Genomic DNA, 21032 nt, shown 5'->3' with positions numbered 1-21032 from the left:
TTTGGAAATTGCCATACAACAGGTACAAATTATTATTATATTGGCTTTCAAAGCACAGAGATGAAAGTTTGTCAAGCACATACCAATGTAAATTAAAATGAAAGGCAAATATGACTAGAACTGTATAAGGATTTCATTTATTTATAGTTTTCTCTCTAGCATCAGAAGTTTTCTTAAAATATTGACATCTTCATTTAAGGTTTTATTTAATAAAAGAGAATTTCTACATAGCCTTAAGAATATTTGAGTGTCTGAAGGTAGTAGGCAACATGCTTTGCTGATCTGAATATCATAATCCAAAAATAATACCATGTACGTAGTTCACAATTTCTTCATGTGATAGGATGGCTGTTCCAGTGCAGTTCATAGGGAAAACACAGATGGGTGGCAAGGACATGCATTGGCATGTGTTATTATGGATGAAGTTCCACCTGGAAATCCTTTGTTTTCTTCTGTGAGGAGTCATCTCACTCCCACAGAATTGGTGATTTCAAGGTTTTATATCTACCCACATGTCTAATTATACAAGTGATTCATTTACAGTTTAATCTTTAAAAATAGCATATTGCAAACCAACGCATAGACTCACTGGAAGCCATATTAAAAAGATTTATTATCCCATTTTATTCCCTTATGAAAACTACTGAATTATTATATACCATTTCAAGCCATTAATGAAGACCTTTGTATGAAAAATAATATGGTGGATAAAACTAAGTTTTTCAGTTCTTTTCAAAATGAGCTTGAACTGTTAACAGGATTCTCTCTCTGTTTTTTTTTTTTTTTAATTTTTTTTATTCTGTTGATTGCTTTGTCTTCTAGAATCACGGTAACCAACTGAGTGGTCAAGTTGCTTGTATCTTATGCATACAGACTGATACCAGCAGTTTCCCAGGACGTGCCTCACTCCACATCAGGTGAACAGATTTATCATTTGTATATTAATACTTCCCTTCCTAATTTTAGGGTTGTCTTCTTTTCTGCCTTCTTGAAATTGTTCTCTGTGAACCTCTCCCCTTGGTTCCAGCTTGAATAATAATGGCTTTCCTCTAGATTATTTATGTCCTTTGCCTGTTTGTAGATAGCTACCTTGCCCATCCACTTGTTGCTCTGCCAAGAAGTGCTTGTTTACTGCTTTAATCTTTTATCATAAATCATTTTTTCTATATCTTAATCACTCTTCCATCATGTCTCTGAACTCCTTCCAGCTTCTCTGCACCTTTTGGATAATGAGGTGCCTAGATCTAAGCACCAGTTGCGGTCCTCCCATCAGTCCTGTCTAGGAGGGTTCCATCATATCCAGGATGATGTTTTCTTGTTCCTTTAGGTGCTCATTAGAGATATGATGCCTGTCTCTACAGGCAGAGTCAAGTGAAGCCTCATCTTCCGTACTCTCCTGCAGCTCTCTTCTGGCTTATCCTTTTCCAGAGTGAAAATCCCAATTTCTCTCCTCTTCTCACTCTCATTTTCTTGCTTCTAGCTCTTACTATAAGTCTGTACATATCATTCTTTACTGTTTTTATTTTACTCATCCTGCCTGCCTCATGATCTAATTAATTTGTTTTATTTCCCTTTTTCTCTCCATTTCTTGGTTAACTCAACATCTTCCCAGTCCCACCATTTTCCAGTTGGTGCTGACAACAAACCATCCACCTCTTAGTCAAATTGACTTCCTTCACTCCTCCATTGTAAAAGATACTCTTATTTCCTTATGGTTATCTAACATCCTACCTTGTCATTTTTAGACAAATCAACTAGTAGCTTGGCATTATTTTACTAGGTTTGAAAATTTAGTTTTATCAGTTCCTCAGAGAATGAAGCTATATATTCTATTTAAGACTACTGTGTGGAACCTAAGAAAATGACATTTAGTTCAGTTTTTAACCCATAAATTGTATATTTTGTGGAAAGATATGATAGATCTCATGACTCTGAAATAGTTACAGTATAAATCATGGTTTGTGTTTCTTCAGTACCTGTTAATCCGTCTGCATTCAGTACCTGCATTCTTCCGTCTTTCCTACTTCCTTCCTTCCCTCACACCATGGTTCTTGAAGTCCTGGCATCTGCAGGATGATGTGAGCGGGAGAATGCTGTACCTGTGATTCTAGACCCTGTTCTCAGAGTGTTGAATTGTGCAGCCACATCAAATCACTTACCTTGTCACTTGCGTCCTCATAGATAACAAGAGTGAGGTTCCCAAACATGACGACTGAGAATGAAGCAGCATTTTATTCACAAAGTGTAGGAATAGTGAGACAGAAATCCTAAATAAGGTTTAGGGTTGGATTGAGAAGAGCCTCAAAAAATTGTATGTGAAACAACAGAAGGCTTCATGCCAAATGAATTTCATCAAAACCTTCTACAGTATGAATATGTTTGTGTATGAAGGAAGAATTGATGTGAGGGAGGCTAAGAAAAGATGCTAGGGAAATATTTTAATAAACTAGAAATTAGGTAGTAAAAGCAGATAAGGGTTAGAGGTTGGAGGAAAATTTGAATCTGGTATTATGCTTTTGGGAAGCAACTTTACAGTCAGTGGCTTGTCAGAGTCTTTCCACCTGGAGTGTTTTCATGGTTAATCCAGACTCCTGAATGTCCCTCTGTGACTTGCCGAAACAGAGTATTTGGAGATGGTGTCATAGAAACTGTAAGTGTTACAATCCCCTGAATTGCTTCATATGCTTATAAGTGGTTACAAAATCTTCAGGTGAAACAGTTGTCATTGTCACTATCAGTTAATTTTAGGGTCTAGTGTTAACAGGAAAAGGAGTACCTGAAGGAGGTTAATGGACCAAGAGATTAGGATCATGGAGGCAAAGACCAGTGGCTGTGATGAATAAGTGATGTGGTTAACCAAGCAATAGACACAATAGGTGTGGTTAGTGGGAATGTTTGCAAAAGTTTAATTAAGGAATTCTTGAGAGACCTAGGAATTCTGAACTTCTGCTTTTAGAGGAATAGAAAAACTTCTGAATGATATTGCAAATCAGTGTGCTCACACTGATTTTTAAGCAAAAATTGAGAACAGAATATTGTTAGGGGAAAATATTCAAAGTATATAAATATTTTCTTGTTTTGTTCTCTTTTGTTTTCCCCAAAGACTGATGACAATGTAAAGCAATAAATCAATGCTTTTCATTTATTTTGGGCTTCCCTGGTGGCTCAGATGGTAAAGAATCTGCCTGCAATGTGGGAAATGCACGTTTGATCCCTAAGAGAGGAAGATTCCCTGGAAAAGGGAATGGCAACCCACTACAGTATTCTTGCCTGGAGAATTCCATGGACAGAGGAGCCTGGCGGCTACAGTCCATAGGGTTGCAGTCAGACACTGTTGAAGTGTCAGAGTACACACACACACACACACACACACACACGCACACACACACACCGGTATTTCAACATTAACTTCAAAATTGTTACCTCGTTTGATAGTGATATAATTTATTTACTGCCACATTTTTAGTATTGACTTATTTCAGCCATCTAATCAAATAAGAATGAATCTTTATTTCATAAAATTTTGTTGTGTTAGTCACTTAGTCGCGTCTGACTCTTTGTGACCCCATGGACTGTAGCCCGCCAGTCTCCTCTGTCCATGGGATTTTCCAGGCAAGAATACCGTAGTGAGTTGCCATTCCCTTCTACAGGAGATCTTCCAGACCCAGGGATTGAACCTAGGTCTCCTACATTGCCAGTAGATTATTTACTATTTTTTTCTACAGGCAGATTATTTATTATTACCAAATAAATACAGATTATTTGGTCTGAACCACCAAAAGCTTCATAAAATGGAGAAAAAAAATCAAAACCCAGATCTTTAAATATATCTTACTTACAAAGTAGGCTTGTGTCGGGGATAATGAGGCTTTCTATATCTCAAAATGGCATTTATTCCTGAAGCATGCCAGCCTCTCAGCACAGTGACTTACTGTGTTTATCTTCATAAAGAAGAAAGTAAACTATTATGCAGACTCACTTCCATTTGGGAACCATAGTGCCAAGTGTTAATAGCATCATTATTTTCAAACAAAATGTGTTAGAAACATTACGTTTTTGTTATGGATTTCATGTGGGAATTTCCATGAAGGGTTTATATTTGATAGTCTATAATATAGCCACATGGCATAACTATTTTCTTACAGTACCTATTATGCTAATGATCTGCAGGGTAGACAGATTGGCCCTTTAGTAAAGAAATGTCAATTTCTTAACCTCTGATACCTGTCTTTTTGAATGTATCATTTATACTGATTGAATATGGGTGGTATTTTAGTGATATATTTGGAGGGAAATTTAAACAAACACATGAAGAGATGGAGTTTGCTGTTAAGTTGATAAACATCTTAAAATTTTTTGGTATTGAATTAGAATGCCAGCAAGACCATAAGAACTAAAGAAAGACTTGATTTTCTTAAGAGAAAAATTTGGAACTTTGTTACATTTGAAAATCCACTTCTTTTTTTAGGTGGTGGAATCAAGTTCTAACATTCTATGAAATACATAAAAGTTGGAGACTGCTTTGCTGTATTAAGACTTCTTTATCTTATGGCATAGTATGAGGTATAAATATAGTAACACCTTATTTTGTCTACATGTAGCATTCCTAAGCTAATATATATAAACTTTATATATGAGAAGTTGATGATTCAGAACTACTAATCTTTAGAAGAAAAATCAATGTGATTGAATAAATTCAAATAAATTTGAACTTAAAAGCATATCAGGTAAAATGTTTGATGAGTCATATTGTTCACTCTTGATTTCAATAGCTCAGCATTAAATTGTTGATTAAGATGCCTCAGTTTTTAAATGAGAAATCAAAGACTGCTTACTTGTTCTCCGATAGATGCAAAAACTACTTTGTTAATGTCAGACTCTTTAATAATTTGCATTCTATTAATATTAAAGAGCTAACCTGCATTATAAATAAATATCAAAATAAAATAAAGCAATAAACCATCAAAATATCTAAAATGGATAACCAACAAGGTCCTACTGTATCACACAGGAAATTCTGCTAAATGTTATGTGGCAGCCTGGATGGCAGGGGAATTTGAGGGAGAATGGATATATGTATATATATGGCTGAGTTCCTTTTCTGTCCACCTGAAACTGTTACAACATTGTTAATCAGCTATACTCTAATATAAAATAAGAAGTTTTAAAAAATAAAACATTAATATCTGTAAATATGGTACACCTAGAAGGTAAAAAAGCTACAATTATATTTTTATGCTGTTTCAAATAATGTTTCACAGTCACTAAATATATAAATCAATCATTTGCAAAGTGTTTTTAACACCATCAGTAGGGGCTGCTTACTGATTTGTCTATAACTAAAGATTCATGTACTCTTTACCTATTGCTCTCTTAGGTTTCAGTATGACTAAGTGTTACCAGAGATTTAATATGTATCCATGGAAAAGAAATAACTAGTTGACCCATCAGGGAGATTAATATTAACACCATCACCTCATGATTACTGAGCTCTAATGGACAAATTAACTAACCTCCTAGTGATTTAGTGTGCAGTAATAAAAATATTTTATTAGTTACTATTATCTCTTAGCAACATGTTTTTAACTTCTAAGAGAAGTTAAAAGTATTTCTATCATGCTGAATTGTTTAGAGGTGAAGTATATTGATAGCTTCATCTCACATTTAAAAACATCTTTTTAAAAAATCAGGTGAATTGGCAGGATGTGTAGATATGTGATAAAGGTAACATAGAAAACTATTAATCATTGAATGTTGCTTTACACTTTAGGTTTTATAAATATTTAAAAATTTTTATAACAAAAATTTGGAAAATCATTTGCAACATAGACTATTACATCATTTTTGAAATGCAATCAGTGTGATAAAATATGAAGGGAGCTGCCAATAATAACATGATATAATTCCTTATAAGTAGAAAGACAAGCTATGCTATATTTTAAAATATGAAGTATGTTTTTAAAGTAAATCTGAATTTTATCTAAATTCCTTTCAGATGTATATGTTTCTTGAAAAAGAGTTTACTCTTTCTCCAGATTATGTATTTAAACCTAATTGTTTTTTATGGTCATCTATTATTTGGGGCTAACCTAAAGTTATCACTTTCTGTTATATTTTAATCAATGGGCTTATTCACTTTTATAGTTCTCTCTGGTACATTTATAAAGTGCACTTTATACTGCACTTCTACTTTCCTATAACCAAGGAAACAATATGCACTACTGTATTTCAAGCCATTGCCATCCCAACCATTGCTTCATTTGCAATAAAAAGCACAAAAAACTGGGCAAGAGCATTTCATGCATGTTTATTTCTAAAGTGTTAATAAGTAAAAATGCCTGACCAGTGTTGGCACAGAAGTGGCAGACCCCCCACATGGCAGTAGGATTTGAGTATCTATCTTTACATCGCCTGTCATCTATTAGTCCTTCCGGGTTTTGTTCCATCTTTTTTTCTTTTTAAATAAAATATTTAACGTAAACTACCACAACATTGTTAATCAGCTATACTCTAAACACACATTAAAAAGTTTAAGTTAAAAAATATTTAACAGTCTGTTTACAGCACATGTTATCAGCCACTATGAATTATTACTATCTGACTTTAATTGGGAGCTTTAATTACTATATATCCTAAGAAAATGGAGTATAGGGAGAGCTTGGAACTTAGAGCTCTGTAACATCTGAACATTCCTCAGTTCAGTAGGCACAGGGGAGATAGGGGTCTAAGGTGCTCAGTAGCAAGCTTTAGCGCTGTGTGCTGGAAAGGAGGAGGAGAGAATGGCCTCCTTGGGCTGAGTAGATAGAGGGAGAGGAGAGTGTCTGGGTGACTCTTTGCCACAGCTAGCAGTTTGTGGGTAATATATGGCCATACCACATGCAGTATTCTTTATAGATATGGTCAGTTCAAAAAGATTTTGGATACAAATGATGATTGAATCTCTGCCATATAATTCTACTGGTATTTTTCACTGAAACAGTTTGAATGTAAAGTCATGATGATGCTTTGGCTCCTACTAATCACCTAACTTTTAATATCATCAAGATTAGAAATTACTTGTCAGTAATTAGTTATCTGTCTCAGAATCAGGGTCACAGCTTTCTGTTCATATACCAGTATGAACAAGTGCAAGTGTCTTAATTTCTGAGGCTACTTGAATTTGATTTCCATGGGCACCAATAGCAAAAGATTGACAACTATGATAGGGCTTTCTATTACTTAATTAGGTTTATAGAATAACAAAATTTACCAAGTGCGTAGCAAGCATTTGGTCAGTTTATCACCTGAATCAATATTTGTATCTGTTTTCTAAGATTTACTTTCTATAGAACTTACTTTCATAATGAGATTATCAATGTATATTTGAAGCCATATCACTAGTATCTAATCTTAGAAATGTACTTTTAATATTAAAGTATTATTAGCTCTGTAAATGCTCTATTGTTTCACTGTTTTCCAGGTATCATCAATAGCTCTTTCTCTCTCTCTTTTTTTTTTTTTTAACTGTACGATGTTTATACACACTTCTGAGATCATTTTCATCCTTGTCAACTTACTTCTCCACAAACACAATACAGGTTTGTGTTGTGCTCATATAGTACTGCTAGTCCTCTTTTTAGGCAAAAATACAGATATCTTTTGACAACCAAATTTAATTTGTTCATCTGAGATCAAATTTAGTTGTGAATGTTGAAATCTCTGTCATTTGCTCGTGGTTAGCAATTATCCATTCATATGCAGCTTTGATTTAGTTTAATAATCAGCAAGAGTTCAATAAACTCATTATTTACTTGCACATTTCAGTAAAATTTGTCCCTCAGGTGTTTGAAATAATCAAACCTAAGATCAAAAAGCACCCTCTCTGTGTAAACAAATAATTAGCTACAAATAAGTGTAGATGTAAAATAAAAAATGTAACAAGAAAGAGATCAAAGTGAGGGAAGCAGGAAATTTTAGGGTGATGATATTTTCCTATATTTTATTATCAGGCCATAGCAACCATCCATACTGCACGTTTGATATTGTCAGGTTGTTTTATTTCTCTCCCTCAGTTTTTGTCCCATCACAACAAAAATTTGGAACGATGGACTAAAGGATTTAAAACAACAGACCAGTTCAGTTCAGTTCAGTTCCTCAGTCATGTTCAACTCTTTGCAACCTCATGGGCTTCAGCATGCCAGGCCTCCCTGTCCATCACCAACTCCCAGAGCTTACTCAAACTCATGTCCATAGAGTTGGTGATGCCATCCAGCCATCTCATGCTCTGTTGTCCTCTTCTCCTCCTGCCTTCAATCGTTTCCAGTCTCAGAATCTTTTCCAGTGAGTTAGTTCTTCGCATCAGGTGGCCAAAGGATTGGAGTTTCAGCTTCAGCATCAGTCCTTCCAGTGAATATTCAGGACTGAATTCTTTTAGGATGGACTGGTTGAATCTCCTTGCAGTCCAAGGGACTCATAAGAGTCTTCTCCAACACCACAGTTCAAAAGCATCAGTTCTTTGGTGCTCAGCTTTCTTTATATTCTAACTCTCACATCCATACATGACTACTGGAAAAACCATAGCTTTGACTAGACAGATCTTTGCCAGCAAACTAATATCTCTGCTTTTTAATAAGCTGTCTAGGTTGGTCATAGCTTTTCTTCCAAGGAGCAAGTGTCTTTTAATTTCATGGCTGCAGTCACCATCTGCAGTGATTTTGGAGCCCAGAAAAATAAAGTCAGCCACGGTGTCCACTGTTTCCCCATATATTTGCCAGGATCATGCAAAAAGCAAGAGAGTTCCAGAAAAACATCTGTTTCTGCTTTATTGACTATGCCAAAGCCTTTGACTGTGTGGATCACAATAAACTGTGGAAAATTCTGAAAGAGATGGGAATACCAGACCACCTGACCAGCCTCCTGAGAAATCTGTATGCAGGTCAGGAAGCAACAGTTAGAACTGGACATGGAACAACAGACTGGTTCCAAATAGGAAAAGGAGGACGTCAAGGCTGTATATTGGCGCCCTGTTTATTTAACTTATATGCAGAGTACATCATGAGACATGCTGGGCTGGAAGAAGCACAAGCTGGAATCAAGATTGCTGGGAGAAATATCAATTACCTCAGATATGCAGATGACACCACCCTTATGGCACAAAGTGAAGAGGAACTAAAAAGCCCATTGATGAAAGTGAAAGAGGAGAGTGAAAAAGTTGGCTTAAAGCTCAACATTCAGAAAATGAAGATCATGGCATCTGGTCCCATCACTCCATGGGATATAGATGAGGAAACAGTGGAAACAGTGTCAGACTTTATTTTTTTGGGCTCCAAAATCACTGGAGATGGTGACTGCAGCCATGAAATTAAAAGACACTTACTCCTTGGAAGAAAAGTTATGACCAACCTAGATAGCATATTCAAAAGCAGAGACATTACTTTGCCGACTAAGGTCCATCTAGTCAAGGCTATGGTTTTTCCAGTGGTCATGTATAGATGTGAGAGTTGAACTGTGAAGAAGGCTGAGCGCCGAAGAATTGATGCTTTTGAACTGTGGTGTTGGAGAAGACTCTTGAGAATCCCTTGGACTGCAAGAAGATCCAACCAGTGCATTCTGAAGGAGATCAGCCCTGGGATTTCTTTGGAAGGAATGATGCTAAAGCTGAAACTCCAGTACTTTGGCCACCTCATGCTAAGAGTTGACTCATTGGAGAAGACTTTGATGCTGGGAGGGATTGGGGGCAGGAGGAGAAGGGGACGACTGAGGATGAGATGGCTGGATGGCATCACTGACTCGATGGACGTGAGTCTGAGTGAACTCCGGGAGTTGGTGATAGACAGGGAGGCCTGGCGTGCTGCGATTCATGGGGTCACAAAGAGTCGGACACGACTGAGCGACTGAACTGAACTGAACTGAACTGAGCTGATGGGACCAGATGCCATGATCTTTAGCTTTCTGAATGTTGAGTTTTAAGCCAACTTTTTCACACTCCTCTTTCATTTTCATCAAGAGGCTCTTTAGTTCCTCTTCACTTTCTGCCATAAGGGTGGTGTCATCTGCATATCTGAGGTTATTGATATTTCTCCTGGCAACCTTGATTCCAGCTTGTGCTTCCTCCAGCCCAGCATTTCTCATGATGTACTCTGCATGTAAGTTAAAGAAGCGTGGTGACAATGAACAGCTTTGACGGACTCCTTTCTCAATTTGGAACCAATCAGTTGTTCCATGTCCAGTTCCAAATGTTGCTTCCTGACCTCCCTACAGATTTCTCAGGAGGCAGGTCAGGTGGTCTGGTATTCCCATCTTTTCAGAATTTTTCACTGTTTGTTGTGATCCACACAGTCCAATGCTTTGGTGTAGTCAATAAAGCAGAAGTAGATGTTTTTCTGGAACTCTCTTGCTTTTTTGATGACCCAATGGATGTTGGCAATTTGATCTCTGGTTCCTCTGCCTTTTCTAAATCCAGCTTGAACATCTGGAAGTTCATGGTTCACGTACTGTTTAAGCCTGGCTTGGAGAATTTTGAGCATTACTTTGCTAGTTTGTGAGATGAGTGCATTTGTGTGGTAGTTTAAGCATTCTCTGGCATTGCCGTTCTTTGGGATTGGAATGAAAACTGACATTTTCCAGTCCTGCGGCCATTGCTGAGTTTTCCAAATTTGCTGGCATATTGAGTGCAGCACTTTCACACCATCGTCTTTTAGGATCCGAAATAGCTCAACTGGAATTCTATCACCCCCACTAGCTTTGTTCGTGGTGATGCTTCCTAAGCCTCACTTGACTTCACATTCCAATATGTCTGGCTTAGATGAATGATCACACCATCGTGATTATTTGGGTTACAATGATCTTTTCTGTACAGTTCTTCTGTGTATTCTTACCATCTCTTCTTAATGTCTTCTACTTCTGTTAGGTCCATTGCCATGTCTGTCCTTTATTGAGCCTATCTTTGCATGAGATGTTCCCTTGGTATCTGTAATTTTCTTGAAGAGATCTCTAGTCTTTCCCATTCTGTTGTTTTCCTCTGTTTCTTTTCACTGATCACTGAGGAAGGCTTTCTTATCTCTCCTTGCTATTCTTTGAAACTCTGCATTCAGGTGGGTATATCTTTCCTTTTCTTGTTTGCCTTTCACTTCTCTTCTTTTCTCAGCTATTTTTAAGGCCTCCTCAGACAATCATTTTGCCCTTTTTTATTTCTTTTTCTTTTTCTTGGAGATAGTGTTGATTACTGCCTCCTGTACAATGTTACAAACCTCCGTTCAGGCATTCTGTCAGATCTAATCCCTTCAATCTATTTGTCACTTCCACTGTATAATCTTAAGGGACTTGATTTAGGTTATACCTGAATGATCTAGTGGTTTTCCCTACTTTCTTCAATTTAAGTCAGGATTTTGCAATAAGGAGTTCATTATTGGTGATTGATACGGAGGCCTGGCATGCTGCAATCCATGAGGTCGCAAAGAGTCAGACACCATTGAGTGACTGAACTGAACTGAACTGATCTGAGCCACAGTCAGCTTCTGGTCTTGTTTTTGCTGACTGTATAGAGCTTCTCCATCTTTGGCTACAAAGAATAATTTTAAAAAAAAAACAACACCAAAACAGACTATTTACAGCTCAGTTAACATCACAGGCAGATGCATCTTTTATTAAACAGACGCTCCTAAGACATGGGACCAGTTTGACCCCAAAGGAGCAGTTCTCCCAGTCCCTTTTGACTTCCTCCTTTTTATACTTTCCATCATTTCCTTTTGGTTGTGCCCTGCGCAAAATAGGGTTTGCACCCACCACCAATCAAGAAAGGAGATGCAAATGGGCAGCTGCAAGTTATATAATAACAGGCTCTGTTGTGTATGTCTTCCCGTAATTCAGTATGCTATAATCAGATGTATTTATGTGTAGAATATTTATGAACCCTTCATGGACTCTTAACTTCCTAAGGTTACTTGAGGAAGCACTTCTAGTTAGTTTGCATCCACTGTGTGCCTAGGGTATGTGTGCAGAAGTTGGAAAGTCTCTGTGGTTATTTTTGTAGCATATCTATAAGCTCTCCTGGGTGTGTCTGGGATGGGGTTTAGAAGTCAGCTTGAATCCATTTTGGCTAGGCCACCCCTTGTTGCTCATGCCTAACAGCTTACCTAACTATATAATTAGAAAGTAAATAAAACCATTTGGCACATATTTGTAATGGATTTATTTTGCAAATTAGTTTTCTGAACATTTTCATTGTTTTAATCCAAGTGAGCTAGAAAATTTGATTCTTTTTGGAGAGGTGCCAAAATTTGTCAGTTTATAATTTGAATTACAAGTTATTTAACATCTTTTATGGAGAAGGCAATGACAAGCCACTCTGGTATCTTGCCTAGAAAATCCCATGGATGGAGGAACCGGGTAGGCTGAAGTGACTTAGCAGCAGCAGCAGCAAAATCTTTTAAGAAAAGTGTATCATGAAACCTCAAGATAGCCTAGTACCTTCAATTCAATATAACTGAATATGAAATATTAATGCAAAAAGCATTATATGAGATGGTTTGGAGATGTAGAAAGAAGGTGTGCTTAGTCATTCAGTCGTGTCTGCCTCTTTGTGACCCCATGGACAGCCCACCAGGCTCCTTTGTCCATGGATTCTCCAGGCAAGAATACTGGGGTAGGTTGCCATGCCCTCCTCCAAGGATCTTCCCAACTCAGGGATCGAACTTGTGTCTCTTATGTTTCCTGCATTGGCAGGTGGGTTCTTTACCACTAGCACCACCTGAGAAGCCCGTAGAAAAGAATGGTATTCAAATAAATAATAATAAATAAGTTAAAAACAGCATGCCTGAATGATCATCACACATATGCACAAATTGATAATAAAGCTAGATTTTAAAGCTTGAGCTCGATTTAAAGCTTGATTTCAATATTGAAATATGTTCTACTCTGATTGTTAAATCTTCTGACGAAGACTGTATACTTCCTGGAGTTGATTTTGAAAATGATCTATTACTGTTTGTTAAGAACATCACACTGTTTTGTTTGTATGTTTGTTTTGTTCAGTTTTGCTTTAGTTTGGGATTACAAGATTTCCAGAAATTATTTATATACGTGTAAATGTAGAGAAATTTACCTGGTTTTATTGAAGATTTTCAAAGTAAAAAATTAACGAGGGAAAGAGACAGACTATACAGAACTAAGAGGGGGAGGGAGAAAATAAACAAACTTCGTGAATAACCATTTTCTGTATTCAATTTTTACATAGACTTTCTGTGGCAATTTACTTATGTGGCTTTACTTTCCTTTTAGTCTCAATAATATTAGATAACTTCTAATTTCCTAAATGTGTGTTGATTTCTTTATTGTAGGTAATAGTGCTATTTATTTTCATTTTATATATTGGCGTATAGTTGGTTAACAATGCTGTGTTAGTTTCAGGTGTATAGCAAAGTGATTCAGTTATACAAGTAACTGTATCTGTTCTTTTTCAAATTCTTTCCCCATTTAGGTTATTACATAATATTGAGCAGAGTTTCCTGTGCTATACAGTAGGCCCTTGTTGGTTATCTATTTTAAATATAGCAGTGTGTGCATGTCAGTTCCAGACCCCCAATTTATCCCTTGCTGCTACCTCTTTTCTCTGGTAACTGTATGCTCATTCTCTAAGTCAGTGAGTCTGATTTTGTTTTGTTAATCACTTCATTTGTATCATTTAAAAAAAAAAAAAAACTTCCAGTTTTAAGCAATATCATATGATATTTGACTTTCTGACTTAGTATGTTAATCTCTAAGTCCATCTATGCTGCTGCAAATGACATTATTTCATTCTTTTTATGGCTGAGAAATCTCGCATTGTATGTATGTACCACATCTTCATCCATTCATCTGTCAACGGACATTTAGGTTGCTTCCATGTCTTGGCTATTGCAAATAGCACTGCGATGGAGATTTCTTAAAAAGCTAAAAATGGAGATACCATATAATCCAGCAGTCCCATTCCTGGGCATTATGTGGAGAAAAATATGATTGGAAAGAATACATGCATCCCAATGTTCATTGCAACAGTGCTATTTAAACATTTGTATTGCTTGGCAATTGAAGGAAGTTCAAGTTGATATTAAGTTTTTCAATATATAACTTGGTTAAATTATTTTTTAAGACACTGGAAACATTGTTTTGAAATATTATTTTATCTCACATTTACAATGAAAGGAACTCAACAGGAAACAAATAAGCAAACAAAATAACACTGTCACCATGAAGGGAAGTCAGTGTGAAGAAAGTCAGCTTTGGATTGTCTCCAGCGGGACTTAATTTGGTACCACAATAAGGACACTGTTGTTATAGCAGGCTACTATCTACCTGGTGAACTTAGATATAAACTTGAAAACAACCACATAGAAAAGCTTCATTGACTATAATCTTCTGGCTACAAATCTGGCAAGAGCTAGAAAATACAGAAGAATGAAGGAGATATTAAAATAAAGCTTGAAGAGTCAAGCAGTAAATTGATTTGTATGTTGTATTAGCAGATTCTTCTGCAGATATAACTTGGTGGGTGATGCTACTTGTAGTGATACATTTTTAACTTTCCTAGAAAAGCACTTAGAATGAAAATTTACAAAGGTTTTCAGTTCATAGTACCTTGGCTCAGTAACATTTCCATGGCACCATTAGGCCAACAAATGCACAAAAAGCAAGAGTTCTGTTTATTAAATAGTCACAGTCATACAGCTTATTAGTTCTGGTGACTCAGACAGTAAAGAATCTGCCCTCAGTGTAGGAGACCTGAGTTCGATCCCTGGGTCAGAAGGATCCCCTGGAGATGGCAATGGCAATCCACTCCAGTATTCTTGCCTGGAGAATTCCATGGACAGAGGATTCTGGCAGGCTACAGTCCATGGGGTCACAAAGAGTTGGACATGACTGAGTGACTAACACAAGCCACTTAACAAGTATTTATGTTCTGACAGCCTAAATTGAAAGAAAAAATAAAATTAATAGTTTTATTCTTAGATAACCATAATCACTTATTGATGGGGGGTGTGTGTGTGTGTGTGTATGTATGTGTGTGTTGGGCACTGCACAACTTCTCAAATCTTGGAAACAAATTGAACACTGTCATCTTCATTACCTGTTCCACATGGATTTTTAGAAGATACTTGCTTTTTAATCACATGACCTGCTGAAAACCCAGCTTTGCACAGCTATGCTGCCCTTGAAAGAAACTGTGAAATACCTGGATTAGTAATTTGTAAGGATACAACATCTGTGTCTGACAGATGTTGAATGCTGTTGTGTTTACCTTGACATTTTAAAATATCCCTCAGGACATCTTGTAAGCGCTCTTAGCACTCCATGATGCCTTGGCACACAGTTTTGGAATCATGTAGACTATTAGATGCTAATGTGAATCATAGGCCCTGAATCTTAAAATTGAGAACTCAGAAAACCTCTGCCAGAGTGAAAGTAAATGGAAATCACTGTAAAGCAAGTATTTTTTATTCTTTAACATATATTATTCTTTAATCTCAGTTTTCTAGATTTTTTAGTCTAGTCATTGCAGATATTTCTCAAGATTCATGGTATAATTTTCTGTGACTTTGGAAGTTTGATGTTAGCAAATCAAACGACTGTACCAGCAGTCATTTGGCACAAATGTTGCTTATATATTTTAACAAAATAATATTATCAGAGTCTATTAGGACGTTTTAAATTTTGACATGGCATTTTAAGAGATGGACTAAATGTTTTTCAAAGTTTCCAACTGCACATTTTTCCAACTACCTTTACTCAACAGTCTGTGAGATGTATGAGAGGAGACTTTCTATCTACTCATGTGTGTGTCCTAACTGCAAATAAACCCTGGGGTGCTGTAAGTCAGGGGATTTGAACTAATTTTCCATTTTATCTCATTTTTTCATTTCAGTAACCCAGTTAACTATATAAACATTGTTTCCTTTTAAAAACAAATATCTTATAGAAATGTGTATTTAATCTTAGCTAAGGAACTCAGTGGATCTTACTTGGATTATTAGAAGAAATCAAAATGAGAATTTTTAAACTAGATGATGTTATCTCTTTCCTGAACAATAAACTATGAAAACTATCAGTGTCCCCAACTGAAGGCTCAGAATCAAAAACTAAAGCAAATTATATTAAAGTGAATTATCAAAAATATAGATCAATTTTTAAGTGAAAAGTGAAAAACAAAATATAATAATGTAGAGTTCTTTTTACATGTCTCTCATGTCTCATACTGATCATTCATGAAGATACCTCATTCCTATCACTGACATACTCATGATTTTGAATTCAAATTTTGAATTATTTTTTTCTCATCTGTTCATTTCTTTTGGTAGATCTAGATTTATTTATTTTTTTAATCCTAATTTCCTACCACCTACTTTGTTAATAAAGTTTCCATACTTGTAAGTAGATTTGCTGCTGCTGCTAAGTCGCTTCAGTCATGTCCGACTCTATGTGACCCCATAGACGGCAGCCCACCCAGCTCTCCCGTCCCTGGGATTCTCCAGGCAAGAATACTGGAGTGGGTTGCCATTTCCTTCTCCAACACATGAAAGTGAAAGTGAAGTCGTGCCCGACTCCTAGTGATCCCGTGGACTGCAGCCTACCAGGCTCCTCCATCCATGGGACCTTCCCGGCAAGAGTACTGGAGTGGGTTGCCATTGCCTTCTTCATCCAGTTGCCAACTCATCGTAATTTCTGCTATGGTAACAATTAGCTGGAATCATTTCTTTTGGTAGATCTAGATTTTGTTTTTTAAATCCTTATTTCCTACCACCTACTTTGTTAATAACGTTTCCATATCTGTAAGTAGATTTAGTCATCATAATCTCCACTGTGGTAACAATTAGCTGGCTTTTATAGCAGGGATGACTGGTTTAATTTTTTTTTAATGACTGAAATCATTTCTTATATACTTGATAATCAGTGTTTGAAGGAATGAAACCCAGAACTGGTGCTGGCAGGCTGGTTTGTCTGGGACCTTGTGAATTCTCTCAGCTAAAAAACTTTTAAAAATCTAAAGAGGTAAGTAGCATGGAATTAGTCATGTAAATGAAGTCTATATGGCTGTATGGAGGGTAGTGGGAAGGGCATTTCACCTGTGTTATATATGCAAGACTGACTCTGGTTGTTCCATATCTAACTACAACAGCAGAAAGCAATAACGGCCTACATTGTGATTTGCAATATCTAGATAACATCCCAGTTAGCTCAGTGGTAAAGAATCTGCTTGTCAATGCAGGAGACATAGGAGACCTGGATTGGGAAGATCCTCTGGAGGAGGAACTGGCAACCCACTCCAGTATTCTTACTTGGGGTAGTTCCATGGACAGAAGAGTCTGGTGGATGACAGTCCGTGGGGTTGCAAAGAGTCAGACACGACTGAAGTGACTGAGCACGCACACAGTGAAGTGAACTATTAGGAGAAAGTAACAATATGTAAATAATATGGTACTGGAAGAGACAATAATTTAATATTTCTAACTTCATAAAATTCTGTCACCAAAATGTTAGATACAAGTGTGTGTATCTATGTGTGTACATACATATACATACTTATATATGTGTATGTGTGTACATGTGCTTTACTTATATGTGTGTAGGTGTGTACATGTTTCCAGATGTTACATCTAAATAGATTGTGGCATTATATTTTTCATGATTGGTATTGTATTGCTTTCTAGCTAGGTAACTAGTCACAGGTCTGTAGATAGAGACAGATTTACAGATATTTGGAAGTAGGGTTGATTAGAGAGATGGACAGAATCTCTACCCGTTTGCCTGCAACTATGAGTGAATAATGTTAACATTGTTGTATGCAGCGCAACGAACCCCTCCTTGGAGAAATGAAAATGTTTACTTTCTTCCCTTACTTCATCCTAACTGCTGAATCAAAGTGCCTTCTTTTGTACTTTCCATTCCTGAGGCTCTTTCCTTGCGGTTCAGTTCAGTCGCTCAGTCGTGTCCGACTCTTTGAGACCCCATGAATCGCAGCACGCCAGGCCTCCCTGCCCATCACCATCTCCCGGAGTTCACTCAGACTCGCGTCCATCGAGTCAGTGATGCCATCCAGCCATCTCATCCTCGGTCGTCCCCTTCTTCTCCTGCCCCCAGTTGCGGTGTTCATGTTAAATTTGCTACACCTCTGAGTACCCACCCAGATTTGCAACATTGTTTTTTAGCCTGCTTCAAAAGTTTGCTGCCTTATTACCAAAAGTATCTGAAGATTTTGATGTTCATACACACACACACAAATATATAATATATGAAAAGACTGGTTCTTGTCATTTCTCTATTTCTTTTATCTATGAAGTCTGCCACTGTGCTGTTTTTCCTTTTGAAAATATGACTAATTTATTTTTTATAAATATAATGACATGCTATTTTTAAATGCAAAATTAAGTAAAGGATTTAAAAATAGTATGTGAAATGTGATGTCATGTGTGCAGGTATACATATATATACTGTAAAATTTTGGAATACAATACAAATATAAGGTAGACTGCATTATCTTTTTATACAAATTAGTTTTTCTTTATGTGTATGTGTTTTGAATCTCTGTTTGTTTTGTATTTGGGTCATTAAAAATAACTTTATTTTGCAAATATACTATAATTTCTCCCCTGTATAGGTCCTTCTCTCCACCAGATATTTTATAATTTTTTGTTATTAAAAAATATTATCTTGCTTGATGAGATTGATTCATGAAAGTTTCCTGTTCTTTCATGCAGGTTCTTTCCTATGAGTTGTATTTCCAGTACTCCAAGTGTCCAGTAAAGTAGCCAAGTTAGTTTTTCAAATGTCAAGTTTCTCTGATATTTTGGACAGATTGAGATTTAAATTGTCTATAAAATGGCAAGGGGAGAGATGTAGTTTCCTAATTTGTCATTCAATTCTTAAATACCTTTAGAATTAAAGATAAACAACAACAATAGCATAACATGCATCAATATTTTCTGATTATATTATTGTTTGATTTAAGAAACGTACTTATGTCTACACCCTCCCAAAACAATAATATTTTGTTCAAATCATCACATCTGTGTCAATACTTCACAATTTTTATTTGACTCCATTCATTCACTTACTCGTGATTTCTTTCATTCTCTATAATAAGTTGAACATGTCTTATATACCAAATATTATGCTAGAATAGGAATAAAATAAAGGATAAAAAGTAGAAGCTTCTAACCTCCTAATTCCTATACTTCAATAGAACCATTCCAGGAAGAGGTTAAAAATCTGGAAGATAGATTGTTGTGACTCTGTCATTTATATTGAACAATTCAGAGCCTTGAAGCATTCTTAATGAGGTTTCAAGGATTATATTTTTCTTCCTTGTCTTATAAACAAATAAATTAAACCAAATTAAACACTAATAAAAGCCAAGCTAGAACTGTGTATATTATCCAGCTGCTCCAGGATTTCCCTCCAAAACTTATTTGTTCTCCTTAGTTAAGTACAGTGGTCACCAAAGCCAGGTTGATATGAAATAACAATTTTCCCACCTTTGAGATGTTGATCAATGGATTGGCATAAAAGTAAGAATCCATGGTGAATCTTAATCAAATCCTATGAGATATTAATATCTGCTTTATGTTAATAATATGTTTCAAAGTAAGTGGTAAAGGGCATAAAGAAGATAAGCACAAACACAACTTTAATTTTGGACTCCAGACTCACATAAAATTATTGAATATTTGTGTGTGCTTGCATGCATGCTAAGTCACTTCAGTTGTGTCCAGCTCTGTGCAACCCTATGAACCATAGTCCTCCAGGCTCCTCTGTCCATGGGGATTCTCCAGGCAAGAATACTGGAGTGGGTTGCCGTGCCCTCCTCCAGGGGATCTTCCCAATCTAGGGATTGAACCTGTGTCTCTTAAGTCTCCTGCATTGGCAGTCGGGTTCTTTACCACTAACTCCACCTGGCAAGCCCGAATATTGCAGAATGACTCAAAAAATTCTATGTATAAATGCTTGGAAATCTTGATAAAGATCCTCGCAGAAATTCTGGTGTTTGTGTAAATTGTGTTCGTTTTTCTGTCATGTCAGTTCTGAAGTGAAAAATATATCTCTATGCTGGGAATCCCTTCCCCTCTATTTCATAGCAAAGCATGTTTTCCTCATTTGGGGACAAGCATAAAGGGTTCCGATCTCCATGTCTTTTACAGAAGATTCAAAGCTAGCTTTAATTTCACCTTTTATTTATTTAATTAATCTAAATTTTAAAAGGGGTACTCAATTCACTTATTCAAAAACTTTCATTTTTCAAAACAGGGCACATTCAGTTTCCTTTTTCAATTGTAAATTCTGTGAAATCTGAATACAGTCTAAGTATTTCTGATGAAAATTCAACATTCAAATAGAAAAATGCTGAAAGTGTAAAATGTGCAGCTGGTTTGGAAGACGTAGAATGAAAAACATCAAGTGTTTGATTAATACTTGATCTATTGATTACATGTAAAAATGATATTTTAATATATTGGATTGAATAGAATATAAAAATTGATTTCATCTGTTACTTTTTATTTATGTGTATGTGTGTGTGTGTTAGTTGCCCAGTTGTGTCCAACTCTTTGCAACCCTATAGACTGTAGCCCAATAAGCTCCTCTGTCCATGGAATTCTCCAGGCAAGAATCCTGGAGTGGGTTGCCATGCCCTCTCCAGGGCATCTTCCCAAACTGGAGATTGAACCCAGATCTCCTGCAATGGAAGCAGAACTCACATGGCTGCAAATTTTTTTTAAGTAAATTTCTTGCAGTATATTTTTATTAGATAGAACTAGTATATATTTAGAACTGATTGTATTAAATATAGTATTACATTGTTGTTGTTCAGTCTCTTAAGATGCGTCTGACTCTTTGCGACCCCATGGACTGCAGCACACCCAGCTTCCCTGTCCTTCAGTATCTCCCAGAGTTTGAGCAAACTCGTATCCATTGAGTTGATGGTGCCATCTAACCATTTCATCCTCTGTCATCCCCTTTTCCTCCTGCCCTCAATCATTCCCAGTATCAGGGTTTTTCCAGTGAGTTGGCTCTTTGCATCAGGTGGC

General features: G+C 36.5%; 1 protein-coding gene across 1 annotated transcript in view; it reads left to right on the top strand.

Moving 5' to 3' along the window:
* Positions 827-21032, top strand: part of SEMA3D (semaphorin 3D) — a 199840-nt gene continuing 179634 nt past the window's right edge. Inside the window, exon 1 of the mRNA XM_005679075.3 lies at positions 827-917. The gene's annotated coding sequence lies outside the window, so the exon portion shown is untranslated. The remainder of the gene's footprint in view (positions 918-21032) is intronic.

The sequence above is a fragment of the Capra hircus genome, chromosome 4 (genome assembly GCF_001704415.2).
Source record: "Capra hircus breed San Clemente chromosome 4, ASM170441v1, whole genome shotgun sequence".
NCBI classification, from domain to species: domain Eukaryota; kingdom Metazoa; phylum Chordata; class Mammalia; order Artiodactyla; family Bovidae; genus Capra; species Capra hircus.
Note: the sequence above shows the minus strand (reverse complement) of the source record. Positions and strands in the feature narration are given on the sequence as shown.